This window comes from Triticum dicoccoides, chromosome 1B (assembly GCF_002162155.2).
Source record: "Triticum dicoccoides isolate Atlit2015 ecotype Zavitan chromosome 1B, WEW_v2.0, whole genome shotgun sequence".
Classification (NCBI taxonomy): Eukaryota; Viridiplantae; Streptophyta; class Magnoliopsida; order Poales; family Poaceae; genus Triticum; species Triticum dicoccoides.
Window position 1 is genome coordinate 670,626,328 of NC_041381.1, and position 14,088 is coordinate 670,640,415.

The following is a 14,088-nucleotide window of genomic DNA, read 5'->3' on the forward strand; positions in this document are numbered from 1 at the left end:
TCCACCACCAACCCTCCGACGCTCTACCTTTGTCTTTTCCCAACCTTATTCCTCTGCTACACATATCCATGGATGTCGATCGATCTCCCTCAATGCATAGCTAGGTCCCTCTCCTTCCCCACAAATATACTAGTCGATCGGTCTCTACCCCCCTCCCCACACCAATAGTCGAATGTTGTAGGTAGGTATCCATGCCATGGAGAAAAACTACACCTCTGCCCTCTCAAATTCCAGTAGGCCAGCCGCCCTGTATCTTTGACGTGGGCAAACACAATTTCGATGGCACTCTTTATCGATTGCGCAGCCACACACTTCACCCCTGTTTTCAATTCTATCGATATCTCACGTCCATGACTCTGTTTCACACACATTGCATATGTTACGTTTTTCTGATTGAGATATCATCAACACATTGCCTTTGTTTCGCACAAACCATCTCTCTCACACCCACCCACGTACGTACCTGCACCTAAAGAAGAATTGCACGCAGGACGCATGTACTCACGTCTCGTTCCTGGCCACACCCACGCGGGTACACGGTGGAGTTCGTTTCTGTACGAAAAGGCAACCCACGTGATAATTTGACACGTGTAGCGGTTGTTTACTCGAAGGAGGGTCGGGTACCACGCCTAGACGGCACAAAGTTCGACTTGACGCGTTAGCATTAAATAAGTTATATATTCCTCAATAGCTTGTACAAAATATAAAGAGATTGCCGTGGGGAAAATGGAAAAATGGGTTTGTCTCTTGTCGTGGTAGGCGGAAGGCAGATGCCAAGGGATGGCTAAAGATAGGAGGAGGCTTGAGGGCGCTGGTGGGCTCCAGAGGCGAGGTTGGTATGCGCGGGCGTGGGACGCCGGACATACCCAGGTTCGGGGCTCTTCGGAGAGATAACACCCCTAGTCCTGCCGAGTTTAGTTGAATGGTCGATAGTACAATGTCGCTCCTGGAGCTGTATGGAGGAGGAAGGAGACTGGCCAAGGCTAGGGCTGCTCCTTCTCCCAGCGTTGCTATGTGGTCTCCGTATCGAGCTCCTCCCGTTCGACATAACCTACAAGCCAAGGCGAGCTATTAAGTCGCAGGTTTTGGCCGACTTCATCGCCGAATGGACTGAAGCCGAACTCCCTAAAGAGTACGGCGCATACTCCAACTGGATCATGTACTTCGACGGCTCCAAAATGTTGGCTGGCCTGGGGGCTGGCGTCGTTCTGACGTCCCCAACCGGGGACACAGTCCAATACGTACTTCAGATACTGTACACGGATTCCAACAACGCAGCCGAATACGAGGCCCTTTTACATGGCCTCCGGATGGCGGTCTCCATGGGCATTCAGCGCCTAGAGGTCCGCGGGGATTCAAATCTCGCAATATCCCAAATAAATGGAGACTTCGATGCCAAGGATCCGAAAATGGCAGGTTACCGCAATGCCATCTTAAAGATGTCAGCTCGGTTTGAGGGGCTCGAATTTCATCACATAGCCCGGGAAAATAACCAAGCAGCAGACGTGCTGGCACGCATCGGCGCCAAGCGCGAGGCCGTCCCTCCCAACATCTTCCTAGAAAGGCTGTTCAAGCCATCTTTATCATGGGAAGGAGAATCCGGAAACAATAGCCCGGACACAACTACACTGCCCCTCACCGAACATTCTGACACAGTTGGGGGCTTCGCCAACAAAACGACGCCGTCAGCCCACGCAATAATGGCAGTCATTGCCCCTTGGACAGAACCATTCCTAGCCTATCTAACTAGGCAGGAACTTCCCGAGGACCAAAACGAGGCCCGCTGCATAGTGCGGCGATCTAAAGCCTACAAAGTCCACGAGGGAGAGCTTTACAAGAAAAGAACAACTGGAGTCCTTCAAAGGTGTATCTCCGAAGAGGAAGGGCGAGACCTTTTGTCTGAAATTCATGCCGGACTCAGCAGGCACCACGCCGCAGCCCGGGCCCTTGTAAGCAAGGCCTTCCGTACCGGATTTTATTGGCCAACGGCCCGGGCAGACGCTCAGGATTTAGTGCAACGATGTGTTGGTTGCCAGTTATTCGCCAACCAAAGCCACATGCCGCCTACCGCCCTACAAACTATACCCATTACCTGGCCTTTCGCGGTCTGGGGGCTTGACATGGTCGGACCCCTTAAAGGAGGAACCCACAAGCAAAAATATCTACTGGTCATGGTGGACAAATTCACCAAATGGATAGAAGCCAAGGCTGTAAAGACGGCCGAATCCGGACCAGTGATAGACTTCATATCCGGGGTCGTACACCATTACGACGTCCCCCACAGCATCATAACTGACAACGGCACAAACTTCACGGCTGATGAAGTCAAACTTTGGTGCAAAAACATGGGCATCAAGCTCGACTATGCTTCAGTCTATGACCCTCAAACTAATGGTCAAGTCAAACGGGCCAATGGTCTCATTATGAGCGGCATCAAACCCAGACTAGTGCGATACCTCAAGGAATCTAACACGCACTGGGTAGAGGAGCTTGACTCCGTACTCTGGGGGCTGCGGACCACGCCGAATCGCACTACCGGATTCACAACATTTTTATGGTATACGGCGCAGAGGCAGTACTGCCATGCGACATAATCCATGACTCACCTCGAGTGCGCATGTGCGAAGAAAGAGAAGCCGAGCTCGATCGGCAGGACAGCTTGGACGCATTGGAAGAGGAGCGTGACGTGGCAAAGGCTCGTTCCGCATTCGATCAACAGCAGGCTCGAAGATACCAAAGCAGAGAAGTACGGGCCAAAACCTATAACGTTGGCGAACTAGTTCTATGCCTGCCGGACAAGAAAAAGGATAAATTAAAGCCCAAATGGGAGTGCCCCTTCATCATCGACCAAGTACTGACCGGCGGAGCGTACCGTCTGCGAAGCGCATCAGATAACCAACTCGAGCCGAACCCATGGAACGCAGCACGCCTACGAAGGTTCTACGCCTAGCGCCGGACTCCGTGTTCGTTTCCTTCCCTAGTCCCTTTGTTTTATTTTTTATTTTTATTTTTTGGTAGTCCGGGATTTTGTTCCTTCTCCCTACCCCCTTTTCTCACAAGCCGTTAGGGGCTTGCATGTGCGATATTCGCACATACCCGACGCGCTGCCTGCGCTCATAATACCTGGGGGCTTCTCTACCAAGAAGTTTATATAAAATGGGCCTCATGCCCAAAACATGTGTGATGCTTCTGCATGAACCTTTTATACACCATTATATGCATCGATATGACTTAAGTTTTGGCCAAGCTGGGTTGCCTGGCTCCTGTGCTTACCCCTATGTTCCCGTTCGTTCGGCTAGGTGGTAAAGGGAGCACCTCTGCGATTGTTACTGCCGGGTCAGCCGGATGTGTACCTCAGACTGGGTGAAGCCGAAAGCTAGCGTTCTTAAGGGAATATTTGGTCGGTGAACTAAAAGATGATCTTTCGTATTTATTCATTTGCCCCCAGATGCTTTTCTGCTCTTTCTGGCAGTTCGGACATGCACTTTAGGGCATGCCTCCCAGGGAAAGGAACCCCTAATAGAACTATTCTCTCTGGAAGATGTTTCTTACTAACCATGTAATATAACATAACTAGTTGGGCACTTGTCTGCTAAAGCACTTATGACCCCTACGCCTTGTCTCCATGCATGCCCTGGTTCTTACATAACCGAGAGGGTATTCGGACACACTCCGGACTATAGCGTCCAGAGGTCGAAGCGAAAAGGTCCGCAATGACAAACGATCTACAATCCGGCTAGAAGACATTTTTTATGTCATTTTTACAGAGTCAATTCGACTCGGCATATTCTTCTTCAATGCCATCCAACAGGCGGTCTAATTTGCAGTCCTGTTGGGAATACTTTGCAGCCAGCTCCACCTGGCCATATGCTAAGCTGACCGGGATCTCCTTTCCGTCCAGACCTATAGGGCCGACCTCGGCCATGTGGTTTGGGTCAGCCTTCGTGTACCGAGTCTTCACCATGGCCCAGGCCTCCCTGCCACCTTGACGGTAAGCCGATATCTTCCACAACCGGAAGCGCTGCCGCACTCCCTCCAGCTTCTTGGCAAGCTCCTCAAGACCTTCGGGCACGGAGAGGGATGGCCACATAGCCTGGATGACGCTTTGCATTCCTGTCGAACTCGCTCGTGTAGTTGCAACAGCTCGAGAAGAAGGTCTCCCGATGATCCGGGCATTTCCTCCGCCGGACGACCCATCAGCAGACCTACATACATAGCTCTGTCAATCGACTTCCTCGCCGAATTCTTTTTTCGAAGATTCGTTAGAGCACTTACTAAAAATGCCGCGTCGAAGTCGCCGATTCTCCTTCACGGCAGAAGACAGCTGAATACGAACATCTTTCAGTTCCTCTCCTAGCTGGGTATTGGCGTCTTGAAGCTTGTTCTTCTTTTGCCTCACCCTCGTCAGCACGCTCTCGCCAGCCTATAGTTGGCGTAGGAGTTGTTGCTGGTCCGGATTTACTCCGGCCTCATCTGCATTATTATCGTCAGGGTTGCACGCCTGCCGCATTTCAAAACAGAAGTACCTTTCGAAGCATATATTACCTGCGGGTGTCGCCTTGACATTCTCTGAAGTGGCCAATGCGGCCTCGAGCTGAGCCTTGCACTCTTCGAGCTCCTAGGACAATTGCGTGTTCTTCTTTGTAAGACACTTCATAGCACATGATCCTTCAAGCAGTTATCTTCACTGTTTCAAGTCTCGGGGGCTACTGACATATATAACCTTCAATTTTACTCACCTATATGTCTTTCACATACAGCTCCGTGGCTCTGGCTAGACCATTTTGAGCAGCACGGAGATACGCATCTCCTGTATTAAAGGCGTCCAACGCCTCTGGGGAAAACACGCGTCACGAAGAATAGTCCGGCGACGCCTGTGGTTCAGGGCACTCTCTACCTCTGAATTGGTGGCAGATAGCCCGTCGGTGCCCTCTGTCGGAGGACTGCCCGAGGCGCGTCCCGTGTCCGCCTCCGCTTCCGGACCCGGCCTCGAACCTTGGCCGGCGGACATAGTCCGGCGGGCTCTCTTCTTCCTAAGAAAATCATGAGCATTAGTAAGACTCAAGGGCATAAACCCTTGGCTTTAAATCCGCACGCCATACCATTGCGCCGGAATCTCGATCCGGTCCGCACTTCTTTTTGGCCCGCCCGGCTTCAGCGGCCCTTGTTGGCTGCCCATCGTGGGCTCGGCCTTCCGCCTCAAGGATTTACCCTGCGAAACGTTGTTAGTACACGACATGCAAGATAAAACATGAGAATACTGGCACTTTGGTCTTAGTTACCTTGGAGGCTGGAAGTAGTCCGGGATAGTCGGCCATGATGGCCACTAAGGAGTTATCCTTGCTCAATTGATGAAATACTCCATCAATCAACTCCACGCATAAGTCTGGATCTTCTTGGGAGTCCGGATCGAGGGGCCGTCCCGGGTCCTCGGGTTGTGGAGCAGTGATGTTTATTTCCTTCACAGCCTGGCGCATCTCCTGCGTTTGAATATTACTAGTCTAAGTACTCAACTACGGGAATTTCACAAACGGATAGGCAAGTGAAAGTGTCCGCTCACCCAACTAGGAGGATTGTACATAGAGAATCTGCCTTCCGGGTTGACACGAAGGAATTCTTCCTCTTCCCCCTTTTACAAAGCGGATAAGATTCTTGTTAAAGTGGCGGCCGAATCTGGCCCCTTGCGACCGCACCGGGTAGCGTCATCCTCCCCATTGAAATCCCACATGGGGTGGCCTCTGTATTGAAGCGGCTGCACCCCTCGCGTAATGCATACGGCCATGACCTTAATCATGGTCAGTCCGGAGTGAGCCAACAACCTTATCCGGCTCATTAGGTACAGGACGTCCCTGTCAGCTTCCCTCTGAGGGTTCCGTGGGCGCCAACTCAGGCGCTTCTTCAACGGGGCATTATTGAACTCGGGGAGGCCGATCCGTACAGGGTCCGATAGGGGGACGTCATCTATATAAAACCACTCCGAGGGCCAGTCTTCGGACGCCCTCTGTGGGGTGCCGGATAGATATCCGGTCCTGACGATGCGCCATAGTTCGGCTCCGCCCACCTGATAAATAGACCCCTCCTGAGAACGGGGCACAAGGCAAAACAACCTCTTCCACAGTGCGAAATGGTCCTCAACACCCAAGAACAGCTCGCAGAGGGCCACGAAGCCCGCAATGTGCAAAATGGAGGCGGGCGTGAGGTTATGTAGCTGGAGGCCATAAAACTCTAGCAACCCTCGGAGAAACGGATGAATTGGAAATCCTAGTCCTCTCATCAAATAAGGGACTAGGCATACCCGCTCTCCTTGAGAGGGATTGGGAACGCCCTCCGCCTGCTCTCCGCCGCTATAGGCAGCAATCCCGGCTCGAACAGGGACCATATATGCTGGGGGGAGAAGCCCCTTGGACTGAAGCACTACTAACTTACTATGCGGGATGGAGCACCGCCCCCAATCTCCGGGCCGAGGGCTGGAGAAGCGAGAGGAGGAGCGGCACCGACTGGCCATGTTCGAATGGATCTCGGTCAGAGGCGCTCTGATGAAGACTCGCGGAGGGAAGATGGTGCGAGTTGGATCTAAATCCCGTTCTCTTTTATGGGCGGCTCATTAACGCAACCAGGGGGGTAAGTGAAAAGAAAACCCCCTGGCTTTTCACATTCATTTGATGCGTGGAAGATGGTCATTATGGGGCACAGAAGCCGAGGAGGACAGCACACACTAGAAGCCGGGCACTATTCGACGGATACAGAGAATTTGCAGGAGAACCCGCCTTGCAATGCCGAAGACAACTTGCGCGTCGAACTCGTCGTCATTGAAGCCTGGTTCAGGGGCTACTGAGGGAGTCCTGGATTAGGGGGTGTCCGGATGGCCGGACTAAGACCTTTGGCCGGACTCCCGGACTATGAAGATACAAGATTGAAGACTCCGTCCCGTGTCCGGATGGGACTTTCCTTGGCGTGGAAGGCAAGCTTGGCAATACGATATGAAGATCTCCTCCCATTGTAACCGACTCTGTGTAACCCTAGCCCCTCTCCGGTGTCTATATAAACCAGAGAGTTTTAGTCCATAGGACGAACAACAATCATACCATAGGCTAGCTTCTAGGGTTTAGCCACTCCGATCTCGTGGTAGATCAACTCTTGTACTACCCATATCATCAATATTAATCAAGCAGGAGTAGGGTTTTACCTCCATCGAGAGGGCCCGAACCTGGGTAAAAACATCGTGTCCCTTGTCTCCTGTTACCATCCGCCTAGACGCACAGTTCGGGACCCCCTACCCGAGATCCGCCGGTTTTGACACCAACAGTCTCTCTTACATGCGTCTCGTGTCCAGCATGCCCTCTGTAGGTGTGGGCTCCTGTGGGGTTTTATAGATCAACCCACCTAGGGTTACAATGGTAATATGCCGAGTCGGTGGGTCCGTATTGTCAGTGTCCAGAGTACCGGGCTGGGTCCCGCTTGTGGGCTTGTGGTTCGCCGGGTTCCCCTAGGTGCGGGCCCCACGTACCTAGGGGGACTGTGCGCCGTCTTGTCGACCGTCATGGCGTGGCCGAGTTGAGCCGCGTACAATGTTCTCAGTCAGGTCGCCGCTTGCTGTCGTCAGCAGTGAGGGCGGGAACACTTTTGCCACACCAGCCTTGGTCAATGGGTAGGTAAGGGGCACTGTTGCCACGCTCCGGCTGACCACATGCATGGGCGGGAGCACTATTGTCTTGGTCATCGGTGATTGCGGTCTCGTCCCATCGTACGGCCTGGATGGGACGGGAGTTGACCCGTGGCTGGGTTGCCTGGACGCCACGGGTGGGTTGGCTTGCTGGGGAAGCCATGGCTGCGTCGGGTTGAGTTGTCTTGCGCCAGCTGCTGCGGCGGGTCGACGTACCTTGCCGAGTCGAGGGTCTTGGCCGGGTTGCAAGCCTTGCCGGGTCGAGCGACCAGGCCAGGCGCGTGCCGGTTTGCGGGGCGATGCGGGCCCTGCTGTTTTTGAAATAGATCCGGGTTCTGTTGCCTTCCCGGGGTTCATCCCCCCGACAGTAGTCCCCGAAGCTGTGAAGGTCCGCCGTCTCCGGTGAGTGGGCCTTCGCAGTTCCCCCCTTGAGCAAGGCAGAATCTGCGAGCGCCGGGTCCGGCAACACCCACCGTGTGTCGGTTTTCTTGGAAACCAGATCGCGGCACCCCGGGCATGGTGGGAACCGAGTAGTCCGTCGAATCTTGAGGCGAGCCCTCGGGCTTCGCGCAGGCGCCACGTGGTGCCTGGAAGTCGGAGGGGCCTGACAGGCCATGCGCGTGACAGGACTGGGCGACGGGCCGGGGCCCGCCACCGTGCGCCCTTGGCCCACGCGCGCGGATTTATTGCGGTGTCTGGGGGCCGGTTGCACTTCCCCGTGCAGTTAGTGCGCGTGTAAGTGCGCACTTATTGCGGGGTAGTGGAACGGGCGTGTGTAGACGATCTCACTCCCCCACGTTTGAATCCACGGGTTATAAATTGAGGGGGCAAGGGGGCGGCGGACATTATTTTGGCTCGCGCCCTCCTGTCCCCCTGCTCCTTGCCACCGACGCACAGCTGCGCCTGCGGCCCTGAGCAGAGATCTCTCTGTCGTCCTTCTTCTCTCTTTCTCTTCCGACGATGTCGCTGCCGTCGGGCTCCTGGATGGGCTCGACCGTACCACCGACGAGATCACCTACCTTCGGTCTTCGCGGCGCCTGCCGCGGGAGACGGGCGTTGGTGTCCGTCTGCCGTGCGGCGAGCAGAGGCCCCGGCCCGAGGGGCAGGAGCGCGTCATCTTCCTCACGCATTTTGAGCATGGCTTCGGGCTGCCGGCGAGCACTTTGTTCCGTGCATTCTTGGAGTTCTTCAGGCTCCAACCACACTATCTTGGCGCCGGCGCCATCGTCCAGCTCTCCGGCTTCGTGACCCTGTGCGAGGGGTACCTGGGGGTCGAGACAACCATTGACCTCTGGGCGCGCTTCTTCTCCTTGAACCAGCAGGGCCCGTCAGCCGAGGAGTTTGCCGACTGCGGGGCCGCCGTCATCTCGAAGCGGTCGAGGGCGGAGTTCCCCAAGATCCCGCTCGAGGATTCTACCAAGAAGTGGCAGAACTCCTTCTTCTATGTCCGCAACCACGGCGCGGACCACATCAATCTTCCTCCCTTCACCGTCGCACCGCCGCGGGCGAAAACGAACTGGGGCTACTCGCTCCGGCGCCTGTCGCAAGAGATCGTCAACTTCTGCGAGCGGGTCACGGTGATGAGGCCGCAGGAGGGGCTCACCGGCACCGACCTCCTTGCCGCGTTCATCACCCGTCGGGTTCTCCCGCTTCAGAGGCGCTCCTGCCTCATCGGCGAGGTGATCGGGCTTCAGGACCCCAACCGGATGGGGACGACGCGGCTGTCTGTGGATCAGGTTGCGCGCGGCATGAATGACATCTCCAAAGCCAACCTTGGAGAGGACTGGTGATTCGGCAATGCACCGTATAGCCAGGCGAACCCGACGCCGCAGGTGAGCATATGGTCTTCTTAGTTTTTCGCCGCGCATATTCTCATTCGTCCCAACACGTCACGGGAGATACTTCTGAATGCGAGCCGGCATCCTTACGCCCGGGCTCCGTCGCAGGTGGCGCCGGTGGCACCAGGGGACCCCGCAGCTCACGACAGCAAGGAGGTGGCCGAGTGCGACACCGGCGCTAGGCGTCGTGCGGGTATGTCTGGAATCTTTTCCTTCTTATTCGTCTTGAATAGTTGGTTACGTCATGGCGCAGGTGACGTTGACGCCGGTTGTTGGTGCAGCGGCGCTGGGCGGGGGAGGCGGCGAGGCAGGCGGGGCCGGGTCCTCGCATGGGGCGGCACTGAGCCGCCCGCACGGGAAAGACAGCATCGCGCCACGACCCCGGTCTTCAAAGCGCACGGCGGACCCGGCCGAGCCTAGGAGGCCGGCCAAGAAGAGGCGCCGGAAGCCGACCCCGGTGTCTTGACGGGGTAAGTTTTATTTCCTGCTTGCGCCTGGATTCCTTGAGTCAATCTTGTTTCTCGCTTGCTTATTCTTCCTTCTTCAGGTCGCCGATCGCGCTAGCGAGGGCGGCGGCGGAGGCCGCGGCCGCCGAGGGGGCCGCGTTCCGCAGGAGCCGGTCCGACCTCGCCGGCCTGGGTGGGGAGGATGGACGGGGTGACTTGGACCTCGGCCTGGATCTGGACGACGCCGAGGCCTTGGCCTGGCTGGACAGGAACCGGGCCAAGGCGGAGTTGGAGGCGGCGGTCTAAGCTTGGACCGACGCGGCGGCGGCATGGGCGCGAGGTGGCATGGAGCCGGCCTAGCGCGAGATGCTGGAGGGCACGGTGGTGGCAGCTGCGGTTTTTGAGCCGTCGACGGTGAGGGAGCGCGGCCGCGGAGGTCGGGCTGAGGTGGTGCTCCTCGACTGGGAGGTCATGGAAGTGGGGGGCGATAGCCCGCCGCGAGCCGATGTGGTTGAGCGCATGGGGGCTGACGGTGGCATAGGTGGCGTCGTCTTGGAGGACGCGCCGTCGGCTGGTGGGGAGGCACCACGGGCGGTGGTGCTTGAGGTGGCGACGCAGGGCGTCGTGGCGTCCGAGGTGCTGACGACGCCGGGAGGAGCATCAGAGGAGGTAATGGCCGCGTCGCAAGCGGCTGAGGTGGGCGTGCCTTGGAGCTCCGCTCGGGAGGGCGTCGAGTTGCCGTGCCGCAGCCCGCGCAAAGCGGGGGCGCGGCCGTTGTCGGTGTCAAAACCGGCGGATCTCTGGTAGGGGGTCCCGAACTATGCGTCTAGGCAATGGTAACATGAGACAAGGGACATGATGTTTTTACCCAGGTTCGGGCCCTCTCGATGGAGGTAAAACCCTACTCCTGCTTGATTAATATTGATGATATGGGTAGTACAAGAGTAGATCTACCACGAGATCAGAGAAGCTAAACCCTAGAAGCTAGCCTATGGTATGATTGTTGTTCGTCCTACGGACTAAAACCCTCCGGTTTATATAGACACCAGAGAGGGCTAGGGTTACACAGAGTCGGTTACAACGGGAGGAGATCTACATATCCGTATCGCCAAGCTTGCCTTCCACGCCAAGGAAAGTCCCATCCGGACACGGGACGAAGTCTTCAATCTTGTATCTTCATAGTCCAGGAGTCCGGCCAAAGGTTATAGTCCGGTCATCCGGACACCCCCTAATCCAGGACTCCCTCAGTAGCCCCTGAACCATGCTTCAATGACGACGAGTCCGGCGCAGATTGTCTTCGGCATTGCAAGGCGGGTTGCTCCTCCAAATACTTCATAGAAGATTTTGAACACAAGGATAGTGTATAGCTCTAGAAAACAAGTTCCACATACCACCATAGAGAGAATAATATTTGCACAAATCTAATCTGCTGACGTATTCCGTAGCATGACATCACGCCACGGCCAAGCCTTTATTCGAATCATTTTACTGTCCCACCTCAGCACGTTTAGCGAGGCGGTTTCCTTGGCACGTCTTGTCAAAGCAGAGATCGTGTCCCCTTATTCTGGGATTCTCACCAATACGGGCGTGGGTAACCCAACCGTGCCTGTTGGTATGTCTCCTCAATCAAAGGCGAGTCCCAAACGGTCATGGGGAGGGCTCTTGGTATTCAACCTCTTTATAAAGAGACCAAGGCTCGACTCCTTTCTTTCAATCTCAATCAAATCCGCCTCTCACCTTGAGTTCCAACACCCAAAGCTCCAGATTCAGGCGCTTCAGACCTCCGACGATGTCCGGCTCCGACCTTCAAGGCCGGTGGATGCCTTCCTCCGTTACGGAAGAAGACGTGCTAAAGCTAAGAGATGCCAGGTATCTAACCGGTGAAATCTCGCATAGGCTGCCTGCTCAAGGGCAGGTTATTCCCACTCCCAAGCCTGGTGAGAGTGTGGTGTTCGCGTCTCACTTCCTTCGGGGGCTAGCCTTCCCGTCGGACCCCTTCATGAGGGGGCTCATGTTTTATTACGGGCTGTAATTTCACGACTTAGCTCCGGAGTCCATCCTCCATATCTCATCGTTCATTGTCGTGTGTGAGTCCTTCCTCCGTATTACTCCTCACTTAGGATTGTGCCTTAAGACCTTCAAAGTAGAGCCGAAGATGATCGAGGGGCAGCACGCAGAGTGCAGAGGTGCTGTTATAAGCAAGAATGCCGATGCTCCATGGCCCGAGGGCTCTTTCCAAGAGGAGTTCAGCTTATGGCAACGAGAGTGGTTTTATATCACAGCTCCCAGGGGCACCAAATGGGTGGCGCCACCTGCCTTTCGTTCGGGTCCCCCACCACAGCTAGCATCATGGGTCAATAAAGGGATTAATTGGGGGCCGTCCAAGGACGTGCCCTTGTTGCAGGGTCGCGTTCGAGATCTCCTAGAAAGAGATATCAATCTGGCCGCAGTGACGCAGGTTATGTTGATCCACCGCATCCTGCCCTGCAAACGTCGCCCCCTCCGCCTGTGGGAGTTTAATTCGGAAGGACCACGAGCCCTCCAACATTTTGTGGGCGCGACGCCCATGGAGATGTACAAATTGTTCTTCGGATCACAAGCAATGTGTCCGGACTCGTCCGAGGCCGCAGGTCTGAGCTGCAATCGCCCGGATACTCAAGTTAGTAGCCCTGTACCCGGACACGCTATCCGTATATTTATCATAAAATTGCCCTTAAAAGAGCTGTCCCTTAAACAGGAGTGGATAGAGAAAGCAAAGCTAATCAGGTGTCCAGCCCCCCTCCGTGAGACTATGCCGGATCCCGTGTTAACCAGGATGCTGGAGGTTGTGCCTTTGGAAGAAGGTGAAGAGGGGAGCAAGGAAGCTACCGCCTCCCTGAAGGAGGCTGTCAGGAAAGGAGGAATCGAGAATTCCTCTAACCAGGGGAAGAAGAGGACTGCCTCTGAAGACCCGGAGGCCATGGTCTCAAAGCGGGGGAAGAAATCTTTGTCAGAGGGTCCGGCGCCGGGGGGTGCCTCGGCCGCATTGCGACCCCAAGGGGATCATCTCTCCACCGAGCCATAAGTAAAGAGGGGGGGTTTAAAATGAGAGACATCCCTGTTCTATTTCTGAGGAAGATAACCGAAATTTTACCTTGTAGTTCGGATCACAGCCCTTCTGAGCAGAGCTCATCTTCAGGGGATCTTCGTCCGGAGATGATGGAGAGCGGAACGCCTCCCCCTGCCGTACCCCCTTGTGAGGCGGGCGACCTTGAGGTGTCGTCACGGAAGGTTTCTCCGAATCCGGCAGGGCCGGAAGGCAGTCGTATGGCCCCCCAAGGCCCTCCGTGTTTGGCCTTCGAAAAAGGCCATCGTATGAGTCCGGCACCGTCCGGTGCACGGTCGGAGGAGCTGAAGGATCTGCTCGGGCGAGCTTCTATCTCAGAAGAATACCGTGCGTTGATGGATACGGTGATTGGAAGGATTTCATCCGCGGAGAGCGGGTTGTACGAGGCCGTCAGGAGTTTACTGACAGGTTTTGAGGTACGCGAAATTATGTAACTTTTGACAGATCCGCATATATAAGATGCACCCTGTATACATAGTAGCCCCTGAGACTCTCTGTGTTGTCAAAAATGACGGCGCGCCGAGGATCATAATCCCAGGTATAATATGTCACCTTTCCTATGTAGGTGGCAAAGTGTCCGGTGGCTGGCCGGACTGATTAATTTGCCGAGCTAAAGCGGCAACTTGACGTGGCAGATGCCGACATCGCGCTTGTCAACAAGCGGCTGAACGAGGCACAAGGTATGTAATTTCTCTGAAGACACCTGGTAAGAGGAGCTTGATGCCCGTACCTTACAAAATGTGTGCTTGATGCAGATGGTGCCGCTGCCATGGAGAACCTTCGGGCGGAACTTGCCCGAGCCAAGGAGCAGGCCAGGAAAAGCAATGCGGCTGCCTTAAAGGCGGCTGAAGAGCTGAAAGCCGAACATGCTGCTCACTGCCAAAGCAAGAAGGAAATGGCCGAGATGGCTGTAAAGTTGAAGAATGCTGCCAACCGCTGCAAGCTTCTTGAAAAAGAAGATCAGGTGGCATAGAAGGACCTAGAGAAGGTCACTACTAAGACCAAGGATACTCGCTCTGCGATGAGAGCTATGAA